We start from the raw sequence: 25,316 nt of genomic DNA, 5'->3' as shown, positions 1-25,316 counted from the left end.
CAGAGTTGTGAAAAGAAAAAGTGACAATTAACTAAGCATCTATTCCTAAAAGGCATAAAAGGGACAGTAAAATAAACCCAAAGAAAGAATAGTAAAATAATAAAGATGAATTAATGAAAGCATAAATTGGTGAAATAGAAAACAAATATACAACACAGAGTCAATGAAGCAAAAGTTGTTCTTAGACACAAATAATGAAAATGGTAACCCCGATAAGACTGACAAAGTAAAATGAGAAAACACTAATAACCTTATAAGGAATTTAAAAGGATACATTACTACAATTTCCAAAGATGTTAAAAAGATCATAAGACAATTATGAGTGACTTTATGCCAATTAAATATAATATTGAGATGACATGGAAAATTTTCTAGAAAAATACAACTTACATGAATAGAGAGGAATCTGTTGTCTGCCAGATGGTCCTGGTTCTCTCTTCCTCTTCACTACTGCACTCTCCTTGGTTTAGCAGGACTCAGCTGGTTCAATGGAAAAATACCAGATTGTAGCTGATCTTGGTGTTAGCGTGCCAACTTCCTACGCAATTAATGTCAAAGCTCCACACTCTCGCGTCTTCCATTCTGATCATTCCCTTCACCAAAAAGCTTCCACTGTTATGCGGTCCCTCTAAACTTACCTATAAATATGTGATATGGTATAGAAAAAGAATGTCTCTTCTGGAATACTTGGTAAGGTGTGTCCAACTGTGTCCAGCTCAAGAGCATGCTTCCTTGGGATAAAAAAAAATTGGTGGAGTTGCAGACACCCTGATGCATTGTTTGTAACTTCTCTCTAACAAATCTTACTTTGCACTTATACTAGTAGTATTTGTCCTCATCCTCTGGCTTAGTGTGATTAAAATTGACACAAGAAGAAATCAAAGTCATGAATTATCCTTTAACTATCGGAGAAATTGAATCCATAATGAAAAATTTTGCCATTAAAAAACCAAAACAATTCCAGGCACAGATAGTTTTTACATGTGTTATACCAAACATTTAAAAAAGAAATAATGTAAATTATTATTTTTATTATAGCTTACATAAACAATTTCGGAGAATAAAAAACGAAAACAAGTGGTACCTTCCCCAACTCATTTTATGAGGCTAGTTAAACTTCATATAAAAAATAACAAAGACAATACAAGAAGAGGGAAAAAAAATCAGTCCCATCTCACTTATTAACATAGATTTTTAAACCATAAACAAAAGTAGTAGTAAATCGAAATTCAGCAAGATATATAAAAGAATTATGTTAGCTTAGGTCCATGAATGTTCTTGGGGATTCCTAAATGTGCTAAGGCACCTACTGCTATTTCTTGGAATTTAAAAGGATACATAACTCTCATCATTCTCAATCTATATTAACTGAAGAAGTGGAAAATTGGGAGGGTCACCTCATGTCCTAGATTATAGTTCAGTAGAAAGCACTCTGAAGCAATGTTGACCCATGAGGGTCAGGCCCTCATTGAGTGGGTTTGGAGAAACACCTCAATCATCTGTTTTCTGTTTTTTAGGAACTCCACATGATGGGCACAGTCATTCAACACTGAGGGCCATTCTAACAGCCAGTGCCAATGCTTCTCCAGGCAGTGCCCACACCCAAGGGCTATCGGCCAAGAGGACACAGGGTACATGTCTTCTGAGGAGGAATCCTGCCTCCTGTTGTATAGCAGGCTGATGAGTTCTCGCTGCAGCAAGCCTGGGAGCTCTCACAGGAGGTCCATCCTCAAGTGGCAACTCATAGGTTTACAGGTAGTCTGGGTGTGGCTGTTCAGATGAAAAGTATTAATTAAGGCACATCATGGCAGAAGGGGGTATAGCTCAGGGGTAGAGCATTTGACTGCAGATCAAGAGGTCCCCAGTTCAAATCTGGGTGCCCCCTGTTTATTCCTAATTTTGGCCTTTTAAATGGGTCCTGCATTTCCATTTTTTTCTTCCTTATTGACACCAATGTAAAGATTTTTTTTTTTCCTGGAATGAGCAAATGGTGAAGCTTTAAGATGGTGGTCGGTGGTTCTTCACTCCAAATATAAATTAGAACCACCAGAAGAGATCAGAAAAGTGCCATTTCCCAGGCCCCACGCCAGACCATTTGAATCAAAACGTCTGCAGTAGAGCCCAGGTATGGTAAAAGCCCCCCGGGGCTCCTGGTCTCCAGCTAAGATGAGAACCAGCTTTAGCAGAGCTTCCGGGAAGCCTTCTCAGACCCAGAGTGCCTCCCCCCCACTCTGCCCACCATCTTGTGTTCTGAATCTCCTCGGGTTCATCTTGTGTGTGCAGCATTTGCCACTTGACCTTAAGAGCATCTTCCAGGAACAGTGGTTATTTTGGCATATCTTAGTTTTCTTAATTTTCTTCTCCTCAGTCCAGGCATTCTCCCTGGGATGGGCTAGAATTGGTCTTCTATTTCCAAGCCAGGTTCTGTGGCTCAGGAAGAGAGCCCTCGGGGGGCTGAGAGAGTTTGCAGACGATGAACTATTAACCTGTGAAAGTATAACTTTAGGCTGTATAACTACTGAAGACAATGCCATGTCTTATTCAAGCTTTAAAAGCACACTTCTGTGGAAGAAACCAGTGAATTTTATCAACCATCTCAAAACTGAAGAATGTGATGGCTTTCTATGGTGTGGAGACCCAACAGCTGAGCATTTGGTAGGTAATCTCAGACTTCATCGTGGGTTCAGAGAAATAACAGGTAATTCAGAAGTACAGTTCATATTTCTATCATCCTTTACACTAATTGTTTCTTATGGCCTCTCTCACAACTACCTAAAATACATTGCAGGATCCTTCAGGTTTCTAGAAATAACAATAGTTTATACTTTAGATGGACTAAAAACAGATTCTCATAATAAAACTATCTGACAGCAAGGAAGTCTTAATTTTTTTATATATATATTGAATGGCAGGAAAGCACAACAGAGAAATAACCACTTAAGACAGAGCACGGCAAGTCTAGTCTTCCTGAAGACTGTCTAACTCAATAAATTGGCAAACAGCTCTTTGTCTAACTCCCTGGGTTGTAAACATTCTGTATCCTTTGAGTTCTCTTATCAGCACACAACATAAGTGCCCCCCAAAAACAAAACTTCTTTCCTCTTCAGGGATGTGCTTCAGTTTCCCTTTCATTGTAGCCGATTCCTTTTGTTAACAAGAGATTTGAATGTTTTAATTAGCTTTTTTTTTTTTTTTCTCAAAGAGGTGGCCTTTGTATTCCACTTTCATAAATACTTGGAGCTTTGGTTTAGAACCTGGTTGCTTGCCCCTTTTCTGTCCCTGCTCCACCTCTCCCATGACACCTCCTTGATGAGACAGGTAAAGAGTTAACAGGAACCAGCTTGTGAGTTAACAGAAACGAGCTTAAAATTAAGGGCTTGCCTCTGAATCCCCCTGCTAGCTGTGGGAACAGCACAGTTCCATGAAGAACAACAAACCCCTGCATGCTGACAGGCACCCTACATTCTGCACAGAAAAATATGAAACCCCAGTGAAACAGATACTTGTGGCAGCTGTTTACACTGGACTCTGCCCCCGGGCAACTCCTCTGCCAGTGCTTCTCTTCTTAAATAAATTTTCTAATTTCTACTCCTTTGTGTCTTGTGAATTCTTTCACAACCCACGAGTGACCACAACACTCCTGATATTGAAAATAATCTCTAGTGGCAGCCTCCATCTCACCTTCTGTTTTACTTCAGGTCCTGCCACCCAATCCTGCCAGCTTTTCAAAGGTGTAGAAGCCCCCCCACACCCATGCATGTTTCAAGACTTTGTTCGTCGAAGGGAGTCATTGTTGATTGGATGGGCAAATCACATATGATAAATCCTCTCCAGCTTTCTTGTCTCCAGCTGTCTATGGATCCTTTCTACATTACACCAAGGGATCGCTATTACTGCAAATACATTTAGAACTGGCCTCCTGTGAACCTGATTCAAGCCAACCACTGGGCAAACAGGTTTATGCCAGTTGCTCTAGTTATGATATTTTAAATAGAATGTTAATTGGGTACACTCATAAAAACAAATTCAGACTTACTTAAAATTATACTCTTTCTACTTCACAAAATACTTTAAGAATCCGTATCAACATGTGTTCTCTAGATTTTTCTCGATATAAATTAACCAGTTTGAAATTATTTTGGTGTGTGAATCTTCATTTCCCAGCAACTGGTGCCCAGAGTCAGCTGACATCTTTCTGTCCCTAGATCAAGAGACAATGAGGGGTGAGGCAACTGATCTCTTACAATGAAAACCCCTCAATCTGGGCCATTCAGCTTTTAGACAAGAAGAAGGGGGGCTGGCTTGGCTGGCAAGAGAGATTCTGTAGAGCAGGTTATTTGGTATAACTTGAGTTTTCCAAATGCTCTCATAAATTCACGTTACAATTCGTGAAGTCCCACTCTCTGTTAATCATGGATCTGTCTTCAGCAAGGAGACCGGTGAAAGCTGTGGGTTCCACCACCATTAGTCTGACAACTCTCAGGATCAGCCTTTACTTTTATTTTCAGCTATTTCAGGTATTCTGTGACGGGAGATAAGAATTGATCTCAACATAGTCAGAGAAAGTTCTGGGTTTCTAGCCCATATAAACTGACATTTGAGCTAATTCTTTGCTTTCTTTAAACTGCTAGGATCAGCCCTTCAGTCCTGAAGTCATGTCTAGTATTCCAAGAGAATTCAACTTATCCTTAGGGCACCGTAGGCAAAATTCACTCAACTTTTTCTACTGCATGATACGGGCACCTAGATTAGCATCCCCCAAACAACGTAGATTTTCATTATCTTCAAGATAAGGCCAGATTACCAATCCACATTCCCTTCTTCTAGAGAAAGAAAGAGAGAGAGATTTCCCTAAAATTCAAGAGGAGGACTTACCTGGCATTTTAGTTTTCCTCAGCCAGAGACAGGACCGTCTTCCACCAAGACTGAGACAATGGTAAATTCCCAAAATGGAGACCAGGCGGCTCAGATGCCGGACAAAGAAAAAAATTAATATTCACAAGACCTATGAGAACTGACTCAGCCTAGGAGAGATTGGGTTTATTTGGAGCTGTAGGTGTCAGGAGAGGCTTTCTGGTAAACATCTGACCTGCCTCTTCTCGTCCTCTTCCTTGCAGGCTGAATCAATGGGGTGGGAAAAGCTGAAAGGAGAACAAAGGGTTCAGTGGGTAAAACTTCAGCTGAGTAGGGGGCACCCGGATTTGAACCAGGGACCTCTTGATCTGCAGTCAAATGCTCTACCCCTGAGCTATACCCCCAGCTGTTTACCTGGGCCTAATAAGCACTCTTAACCTATAGAGCCACACCTTGGCTGTCATCACCTTGAGATGTGTTCTTGCTAGTGTTCTGCCATTATACACCCTGCACACTGGTGCCCCTCCTGCTGTGCCCACCTCCCACCCCCAACTCTGCACACTTGATTGACACTTCTACTCATAACAGGTATCCTTCTTCCCTTCAGTCCCTGGCTGAATTCAGGCACCAACATTGAAATCATTGAGGTATGAAACTAGAACATCCTTCAGACTCACCTAGAAGATCAAGACTCAGGACTGTCTACTCCACAGAGCCTTTGAGGTTGGGGGTGGGAGGGCAGTGTAAAAAGTAAAAGTTCTTGCGCCCCACTTGAGACCCCCTAAACCAGACTCTCTGGGAATGGGACATGGGGCAACGTGTGCTTCTAACAAGCTCCTAATGATTCTGATTCACAGTTTTGGAGCCATCGGTTTAATGTGTGCCTTCCTGGTATGCTCGTACACCTGAAAACACAAAAATGTCAGTGATTAAAACCATGCCCAAACAAAACATACCTGGTTAATGACCAAGTCACAACTAGAACCCATGTTTATGTTTAAAGGTCTCTCGGTGCTAAACCCTCTGGGCAGGAGATGAATGACCCCCTTTATCTCTCTCTTCTTCCCCCCGACTCCCTATTTCCCGAATTCCTCCATATGTCGAATGGAAGAAGTAATCCTTCCATATGTCAGATGGAAGAAGTAAAAGAGGAAGGATGCAGTCCACAGAAAAGTGATGAAGTGGGAATGACAGAGATTTATGGTCACCGCAGCACAGAACAGCACAAAGTGAACATGTGGTCAGGACAACAGAGTCTATCAGCGAGGGACTACTTGATAGACAGTCAAATGCTCCGCCCCTGAACCGTGTCCCTTATCCAATTAGACTTTCCTGGTTAGCACCATTTCACTTGTGTTGTCCCACCCAAGGATCCAATGTGTACTGTAATTTCTCCTCATTTCTAGTGAACTATTGGGAACTGACTAACCTCAGTTAGACATATCTCTAGCTAGCTTTAAAAAGAGAAAGCAAGAAATCTAAAAAGCAACCTATAAAAAAAAACATGTTAAATTTTATAATTGACAGCTGACTTATCAACAGAAATGGTGGTATGCAGTTGACAATGGGAAAAGATTTTATAGTGTTGAAAGAAAACGGTTCAACTAGAATTCTATACAACAATAATTACTTTAAATACAAATGTATGAAAAAATCCAATTAAAATATAAGATTTTCAGACTGAACGAGAAAACACTATCAGCTACTTACATGAACCTCACACGGAAAAGTGGAGAGTGAAAGTATAAATAAAGATATACTAGGCAAATACTAAACAAAAAGGCTGGTGTAGCAATATTAACATGATGAAAAATAGGCTTTAAGTCAGTAATTATTTCTATAGATAAAAGGAACATTTTTAAATGATAAAGAAGTCAACCCATCAGGAAGCTATTACAATTCTAAAGCTAAATAAATGCACCCAATAACATAGTGTTAAAATATAGAAAACAAAAATGAACAGATGTAAAAGGAGAAATAGGCAAATCCTTAATCATAGTGGAAGATTTTTAACACAACTTTCCCAATAGCTGATAAAATAGGCAAATAAAATGTTAGCAAGGATGCGGAGAAGCTGAATAACGGAACTAACAAACATGAACTAATTTGCATATATATAATTTATTTTCACAAAAACCAGGACACCAGCAAAAGAGAAAGATGTTGTGATAAGGTAGGGGACACAAAGGGATCCTGGGGTGTGTGGAATGTTCTGTTTTTGAGCTCGATACATGGTTATCTATAAGTATTTATTACATTGTACTAAATTGTTCATATATAAGTATGTCACAATTAAAAATCCATTTGTTGGTTCTTTCAGACATGGCTGGTGGAAGTGCACACCCCTGTGTATTTTCCGGGGAGAAATTTGGCAATCAGCATAAAGGCATAAAATATGCATAGGCAGAAATTCCATGTCCACCAATTTATGTTAAAAGCAAAGCCAGATGGAAAACAGAGACACATCTTTAATAAGACCCCCTGCAGGCTGTCTGTAAGGGTGCAAATTCGAAACTGCATAGATGTCCAAAAAAGGAGGGTTGGCTAAATAAATTGTAGTAGCAGCCATACAGAAGCATAGTAGGCAGCCACTACGAAAAGTTTCCTAAAAGTTTTTTATTGGCATGAGAAAGTGATGTTAAAAATGTAATGTTTTAATGTTAAAAACATAAAATAGGAAGTAAGAATAGTTTCATTTTTATAAGAAAATTATATGCATATTGTAAACAATATCCCTGAAATAACCTATTTGCTTTTCACCAATTTAGTTTTAAAAAAACTACAACAATTCCAATTGCCTGTGTCACTTAAACAAGAGGTACTTTTCTCTGAAAATAAACTGATTCCAACCAGAATCAAAATGGATGAGTGCAGGCAGGTTCTGACTGCCTGAATCTCACCTGCTGTCTCCCTGACGAGGCACGAAGGACCCAGCACCCAGGCTGGCGGTCTCACAACACAGGACTATCCTGGTTCTGGGTCTCTGACCTCTTCGCATTTCTGCAGATCCAGACAGATTTTCTTAAAAATCTGTCCCTACTCCACTGGCTATTCTGAGTATGTCATCACCTTGCTTTTCCAATTGCTACAAAGTAAGAAGAGGGTGAATGAAGGCAGTTGTATCAGTGGGTGATTTTTTTTTTTTTTTTTTCAAACTGCTGAAAAATACTCTGCTTGACTTAAGAAAAGCATTTATTGGAAACACTTCAGAGAATTGCTAGGCAGCAGAGAACAAAGCTTGGGAAAGGCAGGACCGAGTCAGCCTCAGAGATTCAGAGGTCAGCCTCCGAGGTCACAACACCAGCGTCATCATGAGGCCAGAGTGGTCCAGGAATTGCAGCTGCGTGATCCAGAACCAGCTATTCTGCGTGCTGCGTCTCTTGCCCTCGGCTCGGATTCCAAGACGAGAGCATCTGCCTGAGGCCCCGGTGTCAGGGCGTGCCCACCTCCTAGGTACATAAGGTCCCAGGTTCCAGTCCTAAGAGACAGCAGCCAAGGAAAACCAGGATGTTATTAGGAGAGGGACATGGCTGCTGAGAAGCCGAAGGAAGCTCTCAGATGTTTATGACTGCTTATTACTGAGACAGTTGCATCAAGAAATATATAGGAATGGTTGCTGTGTTTACAACATAAAAATAGCTATTGTCACAGCTGGACGTATGAGACAATGGGGACTTTAGGAGTCTGGTGTTTCCCTGTTCTTTGTCCTTTGCGTCCGCCAGATATCCCTTTGAACTCAGCACCAAGGATGTTTCCCTTACTACAAAAATCAACCTGTTCTTGGATAAAAGCAGAAAGCCTAGGTCATCACAGACATTGCAACGAGAGATGCCAAGGCTGTGTGTGGGTGTGTGCACACGTGTGTACGTACACGCATGCGTTAAATATTACAAAGAAGTTTGGGGGATTACTACACATATAAAAACATATATACATGTAGGTTGAAGTTGGCAACTAGTAACCACCTCCGTGTTCTATCTGACTACTCAGGAGACCCTTTGCGTCTTTTCTCATCCCTGGCACCATTACCTGGGTAACAGGAAAAACTCCCCGTAAAGGCTAAGGTGAGAACAAGATGGAGCCACTTGTCTCTGTCGTTTGAGGCGGTGGCCTGACATCCTCTCAAATGTCACTGGAATGGCTGTCACTGAGGTGGCAATTTATACAAGAGATGAGGGAAACAGGGAACCCAACTAGAATTGGCATTTGACAATCTGCCTTTGTGTTTTCAGCAATCTCCGTCATTCAGCATTCACAGGGAAGTCTGCCCCTTTCCATCTGTGTCAGGAGAAGAGAATGTAGACACGTGAGCTTTCCATTGTATGTCTGAGGTTCCGAAGGCTGTCAGACTCACCTTGACCCTTTAATACTGTTGTATAGCAACAGCTGATCTCTGAAAGTTTTGTCTTTCAGTGGGAACTTTATTCCGAGAAGGAGTGAGACTCAAAACATTTAACCATGGCCACAGCAGAGACACTGGCCAATCAGAATGGATGCCAGCCGTAAAGTGCCATTAAAGCCCCCCGATGAGGAAGTGATCTCCCATCCCGGTGGCCAAGAGCATCTGGGTACTCAGTTACTCAGCCACTTGACCACTGACAGCCTGGAGTTCCCAAATTCTCAGCCCTGGACAATCAGCTGGGCAGAACACCAATCCTACATCCACTTCCTTCCCTTTAAGGTCTTTTGCTGGCAACCCACTCCCATTGTTGTATCAGCCCAGGGACACTGTCACAGACACAGGAACTTGTTCTGTCTACTGAAAAAGACGAGATAGTTGTTGTCCAGGTGTCAGGGAGCTCCCGGCACTGAAAGAAAGGTTGGAGACACAGGCTCAGGAGCAGGGGCGAGCCCAGGCAACGCAGCCAGCCAGGTTCTCAGGCAAGGTACACTGGTCACGGAGCCGCTGGACAATGCGAGAGTGCTGCCAACCCTGGAATCGGTGCCACTCAGTCTATGAGTGTGGTCTGAGTCGGGGCCACCTGTTTGGCCAGAAGGGCCGGGGGGACAGAGGGAGGAAGCAGCCTTTCATTTTGGCTTCTGTAGCTGCCAGCAGAGCCATCACGAGGGCTCACACAATTGGGCATCGTCAAAACATGAAAAGAGGGCTCAGAGGTTGCAGGGCACGAGAAAAACAAAACGCAAGGGAAACGCTCACCAAAGAAAAGTGAGCCATGGTGGGACTGAGTCAGGATGAAGAGCTGGTCCGGAGAGGTCCTGTGGGGCCGCAGGAGTGTGGGGAGGGGTGCGAGGAAGCCTGGCCCCCTATCCTCTCTTCCCACCTGATTCAGGGCGCATATGAATTTGAATCAGCGACCTCTGGATCATCAGTCAAATGCTTTACTCACAAACAACGCGTGTTGTTTAATAAGCTTGTTTCAGTTCTGACCTTTGATGCAAGGAGTCGCGTTGTTAAATACTTATGAGCTGTCACCACACCTAGCAGCATTGTGCCATGACAATCTGTCACCACCCTGCCATGCCCTTGCCTTCCTCACCTTTCCCATGTCCTCCACCTCTACACACCTGGCCATTGTCGATGCCCACAGCCCAGCATCCACTTCCCTCAGTCCTGGGCTGAAGGCATAGCTTGAAAATCATGGACGTTTGCCACCAGAAGGTTTCCAGCCACTTAGAATCGCTGGATGTTAGGACCGAGGTTAGCAGGGGAGTGTGCCTCCCAAAAACAAACTGCCCAGGCCCCAACTCAGTCCTACTCAGCCAGAATTTCTGGAAGGCCATCTGTATTTTCAGTAAGGTCCTCCATGATCGTGACACAGTCAGGCTGGGTAATCTCTAATTCCGGGTGTTCCTCCGTGATGTAAACTTCAAAAAGCGCCTCCTAATGAAGAACTTCTGGTACAAGCGGATTAATGACAGCACCATGACTTGTTCCAGATAACAGATGTCACCTGAGAAAACTGACAGACCAAGAAGAGTGGTGATGAGAATAGACGCTAGGTCAGGAAGATCTTTGATCTGTATTTGGCAATAAAGCAAGTCGCCAGCAGGGGGCGCCCGGATTCGAACCGGGGACCTGTTGATCTGCAGTCAAATGCTCTACCCCTGAGCTACACCCCCTCGCTTGACTAAAGTTCCTCTTTAGCCTACTTCACTTGGGTTGCCATACCCAAGGATTCCACACTGTACTGTAAATTCTGTTCATTCCTAATCAGTCTATGGAAATTGGCAGACCCATCCCAAACCGACTAGAGACCACTCTTCTGGCCACGAGTTCACCTTTCCATTCCCCAGAAATCCCTCCCTTGTCTAATCGGCACTTTGCTACTCTGTAGCCACAACTGAGTTCCTTCAATAAAGGGAAGTCTCTCCCTCTCCCCTCTCTCAGTGCCTGGTGGGCAGTGCAGGAGGGGAGGAGCAACAAGGTGTAGGAATCATGTTTGTATTAGTCAACTATTTCCACACTAATGCTTCACAATAAATCCCAAAATTCAGATGCATGCAACGGTAAGCATTTATTTTCATGTTCAGAGGTCAGCAGCATGATGCCAACCAGCATATCTAGGCTTGACCTGGTGGCCCTGCTTTAAACTGTGGGTCCATCTGTGCTTGGGTTCTCTGTGAGTTGGACCCAGGTCTGCTCCTGAATCTTTCTGGGGTGGGGTTGGAGGAGTAGCAGCGAGCAGGGAACTTTTCTCTTGACAATGGTAGACATGCAAAAAGACAAGCCCGACTACACAAGCAGGGTTCAAGCCTCTGCTTGTATCACCGTGCTAACATCCATCAGTCAAAGCGAGTCACTGGGCCAAGCCCTGAGCCAAGGGCAGGGAACTGTGTTCCATTACATTCCACTTCTAATGGGAAGACCGGAAAGTCTTATGGCAAAGGGCACAGACGCAATAAATGAAGACATGGGGCCAACAATTTAACTATCAGGGTCTGCCCTCTTGGTCATAATTATTGACAGCTCTCCCACATGCAAAATCGACTCGGCTTTATTCCAAGGCCCCCCAAAGCCTCATGCAATCAGACAAAGACCAAGATCCTATGATCTACATTAGATCATGTGCGGTTTCGCTTGATCCAGAGACCTATGTACTTAAAAGACAAGTTCTCTACGTCTCATGCACCCAAAATCCAGTGATGGTACAGGAGAAGACTTACTGAAATCAACATTTATAGGATGGGCTTGGCTGGGTGGGTCGGCTAGAGCTGTAGGTCTAACGGACCTTGGCTCTTCTCGGGAGCTGGGCTGAGGCTTGGACTATGCGTCCATGTGGAGGCCCAAGCTCAGGGGAGCAGCTTACAGGGTAAGCACAACTCATGGGACTGGTGGAAGTGCCAGAGGGCACACCTTCCGGATGTGGTCTGAATCCTAGCTTTGGGGAAGGGTCCCCCCTTCCAAATTTGTCCTTGCTTGGGTCCCTCACCCCAGGGGTACCTTTAGAGTTTTCTTTGCACCTTTGTAAATACTTTGCTTTTATAGCACAATAATTCTTTATATTAAACTTCCCGTCTAAATCACTGTGTGGTTCCTGTCTCCTGGGCCCAGCCCAGAGCAAAGGGTGCAGAGCACACAGAAACAACTGAGAGACATTGCTATTTAAAATAGAATGTGGCATCAGAAGCCATTTGTCTGTATTTGGCAATAAAGCAAGTCGCCGGCAGGGGGCGCCCGGATTTGAACCGGGGACCTGTTGATCTGCAGTCAAATGCTCTACCCCTGAGCTACACCCCCTTGCGTGGTCGAAGCTCCTCCTTCCCCTATTTCACCTGTGTCACCCAAGCATTCCATAGCGTAGTTAAATTCTATTCATTCCTGGTAGGCCTATAAAACTGACAGACCCATCACAGACTGACTGGAGACAACTCCCTGGCAATGAGTTCATCCTTTCATGCCCCAGAGACGCCTCCCTTGTCTAATAGGCACATTTTCACTCTGGCCACAACCTGCACTGCCGGCTCCGGGTAGGGGGCACCAGGTTTAAGAACCCTAGCCCTTTTATAGCTTTCCTTCCTTCCTTCTTCCTTCCTTCCTTCCTTCCTTCCTTCCTTCCTTCCTTCCTTCCTTCCTTCCTTCCTTCCTTCCCTCCTCCCTCAGCTCCACCTACTCTGCTCCCTCCTCCCATCCTTCCTGCTCTTCACCCTCCTGCCTGGCTTCACGTCTCGCACTCTCCGCTCTTGCCCCCTTTCCTTGGTCTAATCCCTGCCTGAGGCCGTCTCCTAGGGACTTGGCTGAACACAGGGGAGCCAGCGCCACCAGGGCCAGAGTGGCTGCAGCCCCTGAATTCCTGGGCAGCACGACCCCGGAAACTAGTGCAAGGCCCACGGCCCGGCCCCGGGTCCTGGTCTGTTGTCAGAGGTCTCCCTTTCCCTCGGCTCCACAGGGGAGAGCACGTTTTCCTCCGCAGACCTACATGTACATAGTGAGGACACACGCCAGTCCTTCCTGAAGGGCACCAGGCCCTCCAGACACCGAGGATTTAGAGGAAGGACAGCAACCTCAGGGGTATGTTACTTGGCATCAGACACTGTGAGATTCCCGGGAGACCACAGAGGACACTGAGCTATGCATTGGAAGATAAGTGTGTGTGTGTGTGTGTGTGTGTGTGTGTGTGTGTGTGTGGTCTTTCTTCATTCATATGCAGTTTATTTATATCATTCAGGTAACATTTTACTTCAAAAACATAATCTAAATTCTAAGTAAGTATTTATTCCAGTGAGAGCAACTCATTGCCCCCTCCATGCTGTTTCCAACATACTCAACCTGCTACCATATTGCTGGCTGCTTGCCCAGCCTATAAAACAGCGTCTTTTTTCTTAGGGGATGCAATTGGAAAGTTGGGCACCCTTCCCTGGCAGTAGCCAGGTTCCTCTAGGTGAGGCAGAGTCCATCTGATGGACCCGGTTCCTGGCTTCCATGCCTGGAGTTTTGGTCCTCGTTCCGTTTTGGTCCTCGTTCCGGAGGCCACAGAATAAGCCGTGGGTGGGTGTGAAGATGCCACTCTTTTCTGACCAGTGTCCTCCTGTTAGCTAGGACAAGGGTCTCAAGGTCTGGGCATTCTTACTAAATGGTATTCTCGCTAAATGTTAAAATGTAGCGTGGTATTTTGCAGGTGCAGCTGTAACCAGAGGAGCATGAGGAGAACCCAACTGGATAAATGTAGCCACCTGCAAAGAAATCAACATGTAACTAACCAAAGAGTGTATCTAAGCAATGGCTAAGCCTCCAGTCAGGTAGGCAGAGCTTTGGATGGGAATACCGGCCCCTTTACCTCCTGCAAGTAAATAAAACCACCTAACAACCATCACATCTTGTTCTTGAGGAGAATACCCCAAGCAGCGAACCCCCTGAGTTTGGTAACACTACCTTTCACACGTGAGACATAAGGACACTGTGAATTGAACTGACATTGTACTCCAGCAACCCACATGATCAAACCCCACTTTTGGTTTGAGGTGGGTTTTTTTTTTCAGTTATTCAGTGGCAAGAAATAAGACTCTACACTTGGCCTTGGCTAGAATAGATGGTTTATACATCTGAGCTTTATTTTCTTTCTTTGAGTTCCAGTGCCGACAGAATTAGCCACTCTACAGTGTTTCCTGGTGTTCTATGGTAACAGTACTCCGAAGCCTGGTCCTCACGGGCCCTACATTCCAGGGGACCCAGGCAATATTCAGTTCACCTGCTTTGTCATTGTGTGTCAATGACTGCCAGGTCCAAATTTCCTGAATAACTAGCCAGATGTGCACTGCTTTTAGCCCTAACAAAACCAGATAACTAATGCGATATTCCCCTCACTTCCTTCACTCCACTCCTAGTAGCCATTTCACACTGCCATCATTCTATCTCAAAAATAGAAACTGACAATGGCTAATTGAAAATGAGTAAGGAAACTACTGGCAGGATGCCAAAAATCTCATAGCAGTAAAGGAAATGTGGAGATCTACATTCAGAAAGTGGGCGGGATTAAAGGGCAATCAGGTGGTCAGAAGCATTTATCCCAAAATAGCATCCTGAGTGGAATCCCCCACTGGACACTGCCTGTAGCCATCAGCCCCGCTGACAGTGCCAGAACTCTGGCTCCCCCAGAATAAATTCTGAACTCTTCCTGCTTCTGTGTACCTCAGTCCATGTTGCAAGTCTCAATCATATACGTGTAATTGGCTAAGCTTAGGGCACTGCTAGGGCTTGTGAGAGGGCAAAATCTGGTACTTTTGCCCTTTGTAGTATATTTAGGTCCTACTTTCCATCAGAGTCCTACACAGCTGTGGATCCCCCAGATAGAAAGGAATTTCAAATGTTGGCGGTATAAGATACTTATAAATCCCTACCACAGGTGTCAGACGTGAGACTGAATCAATGCCAGAATAATGAACGGTGGAAAATCGTGTTGTGCTGCCGGAGCCCGGGGAGGTTTTCTGACAAAGGCCTGACCTGCCTCTTGTCTCTTCTTGCAGGAAGATGCATTTGGCTGGAATGCCAACACCAAGTCTGAATAAAAATGGCAGCAGGTCCATACAGTGGAATATTATTCGGTGATAAAAAGGAATGAGTTATCTAGACATGGAGGAACCCTAAATTGCTAACTGAAAGAAGCATATTGCTAATTGAAAGAAGCCGATCTGGAAAGGCTACATACTATATGCTTCCAACTATATAACATTCTGGAAAAGGCAAAACTATGGAGGCAGCAAAACAATCAGTTGTTGCCTTGGATTCGGGGAAAGGGAGATAAAGGATGAATAGGAAAAGCCGGGGGAATTTTTATGGCAGTGAAACTATCCCATTTGATACTGTAATGGTGTATACATGACATCAGGTATTTGTCAAAATGAAACCGACAGCAAATCATAAAAGCCTAGATATGCTAGAATTTAGCGTTTACTTAAAATGATAAAATTAGTCCTTTTAAGAGATGTAGCTGCCCTGGCTGTCATGAAGCAGCCTATAGTTGAAGATTAAGAAAGAATGTTAGTCATATCCTGGGAGGCCTGCTTGTAAAGCTAAAGTTCCAGGAAAGAATAGAAAAGTATACTTTGCTGAAGATAATAGCAGAATGTAGCCTGTTAAGCACATATGATGATGAGCTCTGTATTTCCTAACTTAAACAGTAACTGAGGTCATTAGACATACAGCTGTTTTTCTACTCTTAATATCACTGACCTACAATCCCAAGATGTTTTGCAGAACTTTGGTTTGTTTGCAAGCAGGAAGACCACCGGGCCATAGTCATGAAGACCGTGGACAGGATGTCCCCAGGAGCTAAATAAATCAGATTAAGAAAATCCTGAAGCTTGCACAAGAACTGACCAATCAACACATCCCATCACCCCAAACAATTTACTCATGATTTTTTTGCCTTTAAAAATCGTCAATTGTAAGTGAATTGGGAGTTCGGGATTTTAAGCGGTAGCTGCCTGTTCTCCTCACTTGGTGCCCTGAAAATAAAGCGACTTTAATTTCCCCACTGCAAATCTTGGGGTTCAGTGTTTGGCTTTGCTGCCTACTGGGCAGATGGATCCTCGCTGGGTTCTACTAAAAAAACCCAAAAAACTGTACAAACCAAAGGGGGAAACAATGTAAACTATAATACTTCAGTTAATAATAATGTATCAATATTTGTTCATCAATTCTAACAAATGTAGCACACTAATTCAAGATGTAATAATAGGGGAAACTGGGTGAGGGGGTATAAAAAAACTGTACTTTCTGCTTAATTTTTCTGTAAACCTAAAATTGCTCTAAAAAACAATTTTTTTTAAATAACAGCAGGTAGGGGTTACCTGGATTATGAGTCAGAGATTACATGATTCGTGTTCAAACGATCTATGGATGAGCCAATGTTGGAATCTAAAAGACATCTTTTCAGACAGTAATGCCATCCAGAATTCTAACACAGCAAGTCACCGACATTTTCAGTGCTCTTTCATAAACCTGGGAGGTCTGCTACATGAACACCTTTCCCACCCGGCCTCCTGCCTATTTACGTGAACTGAGAGAGCTGACCAAACACACACATCTACCATAGGGTCAGGACAAAACCTCTAATTCTGGAAGATGAAATTTTCTAATGAATCATTTCCTGAGCCAGAAGATGACACGACCTTTCTTTCCCTCTTCCCTTTCTTGAAGTTCGCCAAATTTTAAGAGCCACCTAATACACGCAAGCAGAGTCATTAATTTGGTGCTGACAGCTCTACAGTGACCACTTGTGTAGATGCAGGATGGAAAGAAAACCAGCAGGGGGCACCCGGACTTGAACCGGGGACCTGTTGATCTGCAGTCAAATGCTCTACCTCTGAGCTATACCCCCCATGCCAGCTACTGTTGCCTAAATAGCATCATTTCTATATGCGGCAATACCCAGTTATCCTCCGGTACATTACAATTGCAGTTCATTTTCAAAGAACCAGTGAGAACCTGCAGAACTGCATCCCCCAGAGTGACGCCCTCTAGTCACCAACCTCCCCTTCGTTTCCCACAGAATTGCTTACCTCTTGTTCCATGATTCCTTGACAGACTATATTTCAGTTGGGCTGGGTTTGTTTTCTATGCGAGACTAGTTATCACTCATCCATTTGCTTTTTGTCCCATGGGTTTACACCTTTTTTATTGCTTTATTGTAACCAAGAAAACATTATTTAAAGCATATAAATAAAATAAAAATTAAATACATCTAACATACAGATCTGTATTTTAGTAGGGAAAAAAAAAACCCACATTTTCCTCCCTCAGAAGTAAAAACTAGTCTTAGAAAAATTAAGTATATATGTTAAAAAGGACGGGGTGACCCCCCCAAAAAAAATAATATATAACTTTCAAACCAGCGGAGGGAAAGTAGGTATAGGAGTGAATAATGAAAATTAATCAATCCAAAAGAAAATACTAAAAAGGATAAAGAAGGAAGGGTAGGAGGAGCAAAAGAATAAATGGAAAAGGTAAAATGATAGGATAAGTTCAATATATCAGTAATCACAATAAACGCTAATTAATTAAACTCAAATATATCCACAGCTAGCTGTTTATAACCAATATTCTCAAAACATAAAAATAAAGTTTGAAAATAAAGTGATTAAACTGAATACCAAGAAAATATTAACCAGAAGAAATATTTACATAACAAAAAGTTTGTTTAAAGCAAAAAGTCATTAATCGGAATAGAGGGGACACTTTTTCAAGGTATAACAATCATGCTAAGGCTTGAAATATCAATAACAAAACGTGACAAAGTTACTGGAAGAAATGAATAAATTCATAATCATTTAGAGATTTTTATATACCTCTTTCAGAAACAAACAGATCACATAGGTGAAAAGATTAGTAAAGCTAAAGGATGTTGAAATTTCTAAATAATAAAATTAACAAAGATATACATTATATATCTTATATATTATATATCTTTATATATCATAAAAATGTAAAATTATCTCTCTCACATGCTAAAGAGAGAGCATCTCTAGAGAGAGTAAGAGAGCAAGAACTACAACCAACAAATATGGCAAACATTGTTTTAAAACACTCACCGAGTATTTATAGAAATTGATCAAGTACCCAGACAGCAAAAAAGCCTGAAAAAACCTTAAGGAATCCCTATCACCCTAACACTAGGAAATTCTAATAAAATAATGTAAAAACTCCATATATGTTTGGAAACATACACTACCAAATAGTTCATAGGTTAAACAATAAAATCATATTGAAAATTACTACATAATTAAAAGTAAACACAAGAAAAGTACTATGCAATAAGAAAGACTTCTCTAAAGCAGTATTCAAATTGGTATGTTTGAACAAGAAAAAAAATTAATGAGCCCATCACTCAACTTAAGATTATAGAAAAATAACAGAATAAAGACTGAAAATACTAGGAAAGAAATAAAAAAGATAAAAAGAGCAATTAAAAAAGATAAAAAGAGTAATTAATAAAATATATATCAAGAAAACAACAAAGAAGAACAAATAAAAATTAGTTCCTTGATACAACTCATAAATTAGACAAAGCACTGGCGAAACCATTTAAGAAATAGAACACACAAATAAACAAGAATAAGAAAGAAAAAGGGATATAAATACAGCTAATACAGAGATTTTAAAAAGTCATGAGCTATGATAAACAAGTTATAACAATTATAAAAACTTAGATGAAATTGCACATTTTTAAAAGAAATTGAATAAATGATCAAAAATTTCTCTTCAAAAAATGGACAAAAGTAAGATGAACTTTATAGATGATTTCTACACAACTTTCAAGGAACATATCATTCCTCTCTCTTCCAGAAAATGGAAATTTTCTGGAATTTATTTAAATTCATAAGGCTAGTATAACATTTTAAGGAATGGTCCTTATCGGCATTTTGAAGAATTGTTTTTATCTTATCTCTCATTTCCAAAACTCATGCAAACAGTCTTAATTGACATTATATGTCAGTGTGGAAAATGCAGAGACAAACTGGGCTTTTCAACATCACCCAGGGCAATTTCTGGCTCATGGTAAATGCTCCCAGACGTTTGCTTCATGAACATGTGCCCATTTCACCTCCTCAGACTGCACTGAAATCTCAGCTTCTGCTGAGCACCCCACAGTGCCCAGCGCACAGTAGGACCTTGAGAAAGGGAAGTTTAGAAGCTCTAAGAAACCTTCAAAAACCAAGGATGTTCAGAGCCATCTGGGAGGAAAACTCATGTTTCCATGTTCCAACCTAGATACTCTCCTTTGTGGGGACAAATGTATCCGCTCATCTTGTTTCCTCACCTGCAACACAGAACTAATAATACAAACCCCCTCGATTTGGAGTTTTCTGAGACAAACAGGGCTTTTCAACTCACATTGGGCTATGCCAGATGGAACAGTGGATTTCCTCCTTGACTCACTTGAACAAAGTTACCCCATATTGCGGAGGGTGCGGGCAGGAGGCTTCTTGAGTTTTAGCTTCCTAAATAGTAAAATGGAAAGAGGGCTAACCAAGGACAAAGAAACCACCCCAGTGGTCCCAGGCAGGCCCCAGGAGGAAAGGGAGAGGGCCCCCAGCACACTGGCCTGTGATGGAGCTGAGGCACCAAGGCCTGACGACCATGAAGAAGAGGCAAAGGGAAACAGGAGCCGTGGGTGTGGGTGCCCGTGTGAAAGGCCTGGTCCCAGATGTGTGGAGGTCGAGAGCAGCGGTATTCAAACTATGGCCCCGGACCAGCAGCCTCAGGGTTACCTGAGAACTTGTTCATCAGAAACTTTTAGGGTGGGACCCAGTCATCGTGGTTTTAATAAGCCCTCCACATCATTTTGATGCACCCTAAAGTTCAGAACCACTGGTCCAGAGCAGAGTTCAGAGGATGAGCAGTTTGATTTGACCGTGGTCCCTGGTTTCAATCCGGGTTCTCCCTGCCAGTTCAGGCTGGTCCTGGGACTGGTGCCAGAATTCCCAGCCTCTCCCCTTCTTGGGTGTGTCAGTACCTGAGTCTTCCTGAAGGTGGCGCAAAAGGAAGCAGATGTAGATCTCTGATAGCTGTTTCTCAAAGTGGGGTTTCCTGACTTTCCGTAAGGAGCTTGTTCCTAACTCCAGATCCTATCTGCATGATTGACAAGCTCCCAAGATGACTGCCGAGTACAGGAAATCTGAGGACGGTCCTAAGGGGTCCAGTCGATGCATCAGGTCAAATCCTGGTGTCCCACATTAACTTTTCCTTGCGGTGCTTGAGGTGTGTGGCACGTTCACGCTCTGCTAACCCCCACTCTGGTCCCCTCAATCATCTCAGGTCTGCATAAATCTATTCAGATAGCTTTGGTTATGTAGCCTTTCTATTTTTGGACTGATGGAAGATAAGGACAAGAGGAAGATGAGATAGTCATTGGCTTAGTGGGAGAGTCCTAACCCCAAAGTCAGGAAGACGGATTCTGCTGCTTATCCTGTCAATACGGAGCTCGGTGACCTTGACTCTGTTTCCAGGTGCCCACTGTGAAGGGCACAGGCTCGTAACTCTGAAAGCCCTTCCCGTATAAATGTCAGTATCAGTGTTTTTCCAGAAAGGGCAGGCATGCAGCGACAGCTAGGGGACCCTGCTGCTTGTTGCATCAGGCTTGGCAGCTTCCAGGAGGCCCAGCCTGAATGAACATCAGCGGCAAAAATTTATAGGACTACTGAGCACGACCACACAGGTGAAAGGTATTATTGCTCAGGCTTATGTATATAGTGCAGGGGTAGAGCATTTGACTACCTGTCAAGAGGTTCCTGGTTCAAATCCAGGTGCCCTCTGCTGTCTTGTACTTTTGCTCACTAGAGCTAATGTTGACGTTTCAGCTCCTTTGCCTGATACTGTCTCCCCAGATCTGGGGGAAAGTCAGGGGTAACTCAAAACCCTGTCACTGAGCACCAACCACAGTCCCAGAGCGACAGGTTCCTCCAACTCTGACTTTTTATTTCACTTACCACAGGTCTTGTTCTCTGGTTTAGGTTCACTTTTTCCGCCTGTTTTCATTGCCCCAAATCAGTGGTGTGCCGGTAAGTGTTTAACAACCGGCTTTTAGGGGAGGGGCCATTACTGATTTTTAGTGTTCCCCAGTTTCATAGTGCAAATAATCTCACCACGGCCAATGTCAAGCTACAAAAATAAGATCACTGAACATTCACAAAATGTTGTGATCCTCACAAAAATAAGATGGTGAGTTGGGAAGATACGCTCACAATTGACTCGCTGGTGTAAGCCAGCTCAAGCACACCTTCCTAATCCATCTTCCCTGTAGAGACATGGGCTCTTTCACTTCTACTCTAGCCTCATGCTCACTGACATCAAAGCAGTGGTTATGCCCATCTGTTCATCCATGAAATCCTCCATTCAATCAAGACGTATTTGATTCCTACGCAATGCCTGATACAGGAAAGACAGAGCTGAGAAAGAACTGTCTTGTGGTGAGCAAAACAGTCAAATGAAGAAATGGTCAAGTTGCTGATAAGGATACCTAGACAACAGAAGAAGGGTGCTAGTTTAAAAATGAAAGGATTTCTGTTACCAGCAATATGCTAGACTAGGTCATCTAAAACTCATCCTATTTCAAAACACCTAGAAATGCAAGATAAAATATAACAAATATCCATTCATGGGTATAGTTGAGCTCTCATGACAGTAAATGATATCTCAGGGGTGGGGGTGGGGGATGAATTAAAACACTGAGAGGTCAATTTGAACTAATCCCAAGAATTCCTGTGGTGGTTATGGTGAGATAACCTAGGTGTTGAGTTTTAATAGCCATGTGAGTCCGGGAGATTAAGTCTTAGATTGCAATTCCCTTTCCCCATATTTAGTCAGACTCTTAGAGAGTCATCCATTAGTAAGAAGAAAAAAAAGTGGGCTAGAAAAACACCAGCACAAGAAACAAAAAGTCTTTCTCTTCTCAGGAAGAAGGGGGAATCTACCCTGAGAATTCACAACCATAGATGTATCCTCACACATGTTAGGACATTGAATTTACAATCCTGGCATGGTTCAGAAACTCTCTAAGCTTGAAGTTAACATAAACAGTGTGCCCAGGCTAACAATGTCTCCGGAGTAGAAGAAGCAAACAGACTCTGAAGGGTGTGCCTACAAGTCAGGCCACACAGAACTCCCACTGATGAAACCTGGTTTAAGATGGGCTCACAATTCAAAATAACAAAATATACAAGGAATCAGTCTCCCATGAGCAAAAACCAGTAGACAAAATAAAGAATATCAGATAGCAGAATTATCAGATAAATACTAAAAAGTGTGTTTAAAATTATTAAAGACATAATGAATTGAATATATGAGAATATGTCATTTTTTAAATGATGAAGCATATTTACCTAAAATGAAAACCACAATAACTGAAGTTAATAGTATAACAGCAGATTAGTATCTAAAAACAAAAAAATACAAACCATAAGAGAGTGGCTAAGAAAGGTAGAGAACAGAATGAAGTGTTCTTATAAATGTCACATATAAATTCTACAAAGAGAAAATATAAAGGAGGAGAGGCAACGTTAAACGATAAAATGGCTGAAATTTTTCCAGACTTGTACAAAGACACAATATCTCAGATTTAGGAATCATGAGTTCTAGGAAAGTTAAGTAAAAATAAATCCACACCTAGGCACATTGTAGTGAAACTTCATAATACCATAAACCAAGAGATGATCTTACAAGCAGCCAGACAGAAGAGACAAATCATGTGCAAAGGAATAATCAGACTGACAGCAGACTTTTCAACAGAAGCAATGAAAGTCGGAAGACGATGGAATAAAATATTAAAAGTGTGAAAGATAATAACGTAATTTAAAAATTCACTACTCAGCTCAACTAGCATTCTGGAGTGAACGAAAAATAAGATATTTTCATATAGCTGAAAGCATTTACTTTTCACATATCCATGCTGAAAGAACTTTTAAAAGTCACAGTTTAGAAAGAAAAACACTGAACCCAGAAGGAAGGAGAAACGAGAAAAAATAGTGAACAGAGATACTACAGTCATGTGCCACGTAACGACGCAGATACGTTCTGAGGAATGCTCCATTGGGTGATTTCATCATTGTGTGACCATCACAGGATGCCCGTACACAAACTAGATGGTAGCCTACTACATGCCTAGGCTACACGGTACAGCCTATGGCTCCTAGGATACAAGCCTGCACATCATATTACTGTACAAAACAACGCGAGATTAAGTCAAGCACAAGAGAAACTGATGCAGTCAAGAGAAAGGGTAAACACAAGATGCATGAGGCTGCTGTTGGCAGAACACAGTCATTTATTATCATTATCAAGTATGATGCACTGTACGTAACTGGATCTGCTATACTTTTGTATGACTGGCAGTGCAGTAGGTTTGTTTACACCAGCATCACCACAACACATGTGAGTAATGCCCTACGAGGTTACAATGGCTACGACATCGCTAGGTGATAGGAAGTTTTCAGCTCCACTTTAATCTTATGGGACCACTGTCATATATGTGTCCATTGTTGATCAAAAAGTCATTATACAGCATATAACTGTCATAAGCCCATAAATCTAAACAGCATAGGGTATGTACACATATATATAAAATCTACATATATATAAAATGAATATATACATATATATATATATATATATATACACACACAATGTATATATATATAAAAGAGGTGGGGGGCTTAAAAATAAGATTTAACTAAAAAATTACACATAAGACAGAAGGGAAATTATATGATTAAACTAATTTACTAAAGCCCTTCTATTGTTTAGAAGGAGGGTGGAAATAGTAATTAATGTTAGACTATATTAAACCAAATGTGTGTGTAAAATTTTAAATAGTAACCACTAAAAGCATAGAAAAGGAAGGCATAATTTTCAAATCAGTAGAAATAAAAAGCTGAATAAAGGAACATTAATCAATCCAATAGAAGGAAAGAATGGAGAAAAAGGTATAAAAAATAATCAGAATCAATAGAAATCACAAAGTAAGATGGTAGAAATGAATAAAAAATACATTCTTATACATAATATAAAAATATAGTCATAATAAATGCAAATTAACTATTTGCCAATTAAGATAGAAATTGTCATACAACAGCAAAATCTAGCTACATGCTCTTATAAAATATCTGAAACATAAATATACAGAAAGTTTGAAAGTAAAAGGATGGGAAAAGATATATCAAACAAAACCTAACCAAAATAAAGTTAACGTAGTTATATCAATATCAGACAAAATGGATTATAGATTAAAAGTATTATTATGGTTATCAGCATTAATTCATAAAAATAAAATGAACACTTCCCCAAGAAAATATAATTCTAAACTGGTATATACAGTCTCAAAATATATAAAGCAAAAATTGTCAGAAATACATGGAGAAATCTGACTAACGCACACTCTTAATAGATTTTAATACATCTTTCTCAGTCACTGATAGATCAAAAAGGCAAAAATATGCAGGACACATACATAACACAATCAATAAGCTTGATTCGATAGCACTAACTAAATCCCTACAGCTAACATGAAAATATACATACTCTTCTGGAACAAACATGGAACATTTTCAAACATTTATTGCATACTTGGCCACAAAGCAAGTCTCAGAAAATCCTTAAAAAAAAAAAATCAACATCACAAGCTACATTCTCCTATTATAAGGCAAAACTCAATAACAAAAAAATAAGAGAGACCCATACATTTGAAAGCTAAAAAGTATTTTTCAATAACCTCATGGATAGAAAAAGAAATAATGAAAATCAGAAAATTTTTTACATAAATAGTTTAATTGCAGCCCATTTTCACATGGAGGAAGGGACAGTACCATTTATCCTTAGAGGAAGCTCGCTAATTTGTTTGGGTAAACTGTAGCTGGCTGGTTCACCAAAAGCCAATTCATACAATGACCAGATAGCCAAAGCCAAATACGATGAAAGTTAAACCACTGAATATCAACTGGCTGAAAAACCAATTTGAATTATTGAGAATGTTTTTAAAAATTTATTCCATCTTTGGAACAAGTTTGTTTTG

At 41.6% G+C, this 25,316-nt stretch overlaps 1 long non-coding RNA gene and 5 other non-coding genes across 16 annotated transcripts in view; 1 reads left to right on the top strand and 5 right to left on the bottom strand.

The window, feature by feature from the left end:
- The window catches only part of LOC109451277 (uncharacterized), a 38,593-nt gene that overhangs the window by 11,526 nt on the left and 1,751 nt on the right, over positions 1-25,316 (bottom strand). For 7 of the 11 annotated variants that reach the window (XR_012490309.1, XR_012490304.1, XR_012490305.1 and 4 more), the window contains exons 2-5: positions 5,532-5,759; positions 4,876-5,141; positions 639-731; positions 391-480 (exon numbers count right to left, since the gene is read on the bottom strand). This is a non-coding gene — a long non-coding RNA (uncharacterized LOC109451277). Of the gene's footprint in view, positions 1-390; positions 481-638; positions 732-4,875; positions 5,142-5,531; positions 5,760-7,754; positions 7,940-25,316 lie in introns of all 11 variants that reach the window. The other 4 variants (XR_012490312.1, XR_012490311.1, XR_012490308.1 and 1 more) reach the window with 3 other exon arrangements.
- TRNAC-GCA (transfer RNA cysteine (anticodon GCA)) lies at positions 1,814-1,885 on the top strand. The gene has a single exon. It is a non-coding gene; the product is annotated as a tRNA-Cys (tRNA).
- TRNAC-GCA (transfer RNA cysteine (anticodon GCA)) lies at positions 5,187-5,258 on the bottom strand. The gene has a single exon. It is a non-coding gene; the product is annotated as a tRNA-Cys (tRNA).
- On the bottom strand, positions 10,864-10,935 carry TRNAC-GCA (transfer RNA cysteine (anticodon GCA)). Its single transcript has one exon. It is a non-coding gene; the product is annotated as a tRNA-Cys (tRNA).
- On the bottom strand, positions 12,482-12,553 carry TRNAC-GCA (transfer RNA cysteine (anticodon GCA)). Its single transcript has one exon. It is a non-coding gene; the product is annotated as a tRNA-Cys (tRNA).
- TRNAC-GCA (transfer RNA cysteine (anticodon GCA)) lies at positions 17,061-17,132 on the bottom strand. Its single transcript has one exon. It is a non-coding gene; the product is annotated as a tRNA-Cys (tRNA).

The sequence above is a fragment of the Rhinolophus sinicus genome, linkage group LG11, assembly GCF_036562045.2.
Source record: "Rhinolophus sinicus isolate RSC01 linkage group LG11, ASM3656204v1, whole genome shotgun sequence".
In the NCBI taxonomy this organism is placed as follows: Eukaryota; Metazoa; Chordata; class Mammalia; order Chiroptera; family Rhinolophidae; genus Rhinolophus; species Rhinolophus sinicus.
Note: the sequence above shows the minus strand (reverse complement) of the source record. Positions and strands in the feature narration are given on the sequence as shown.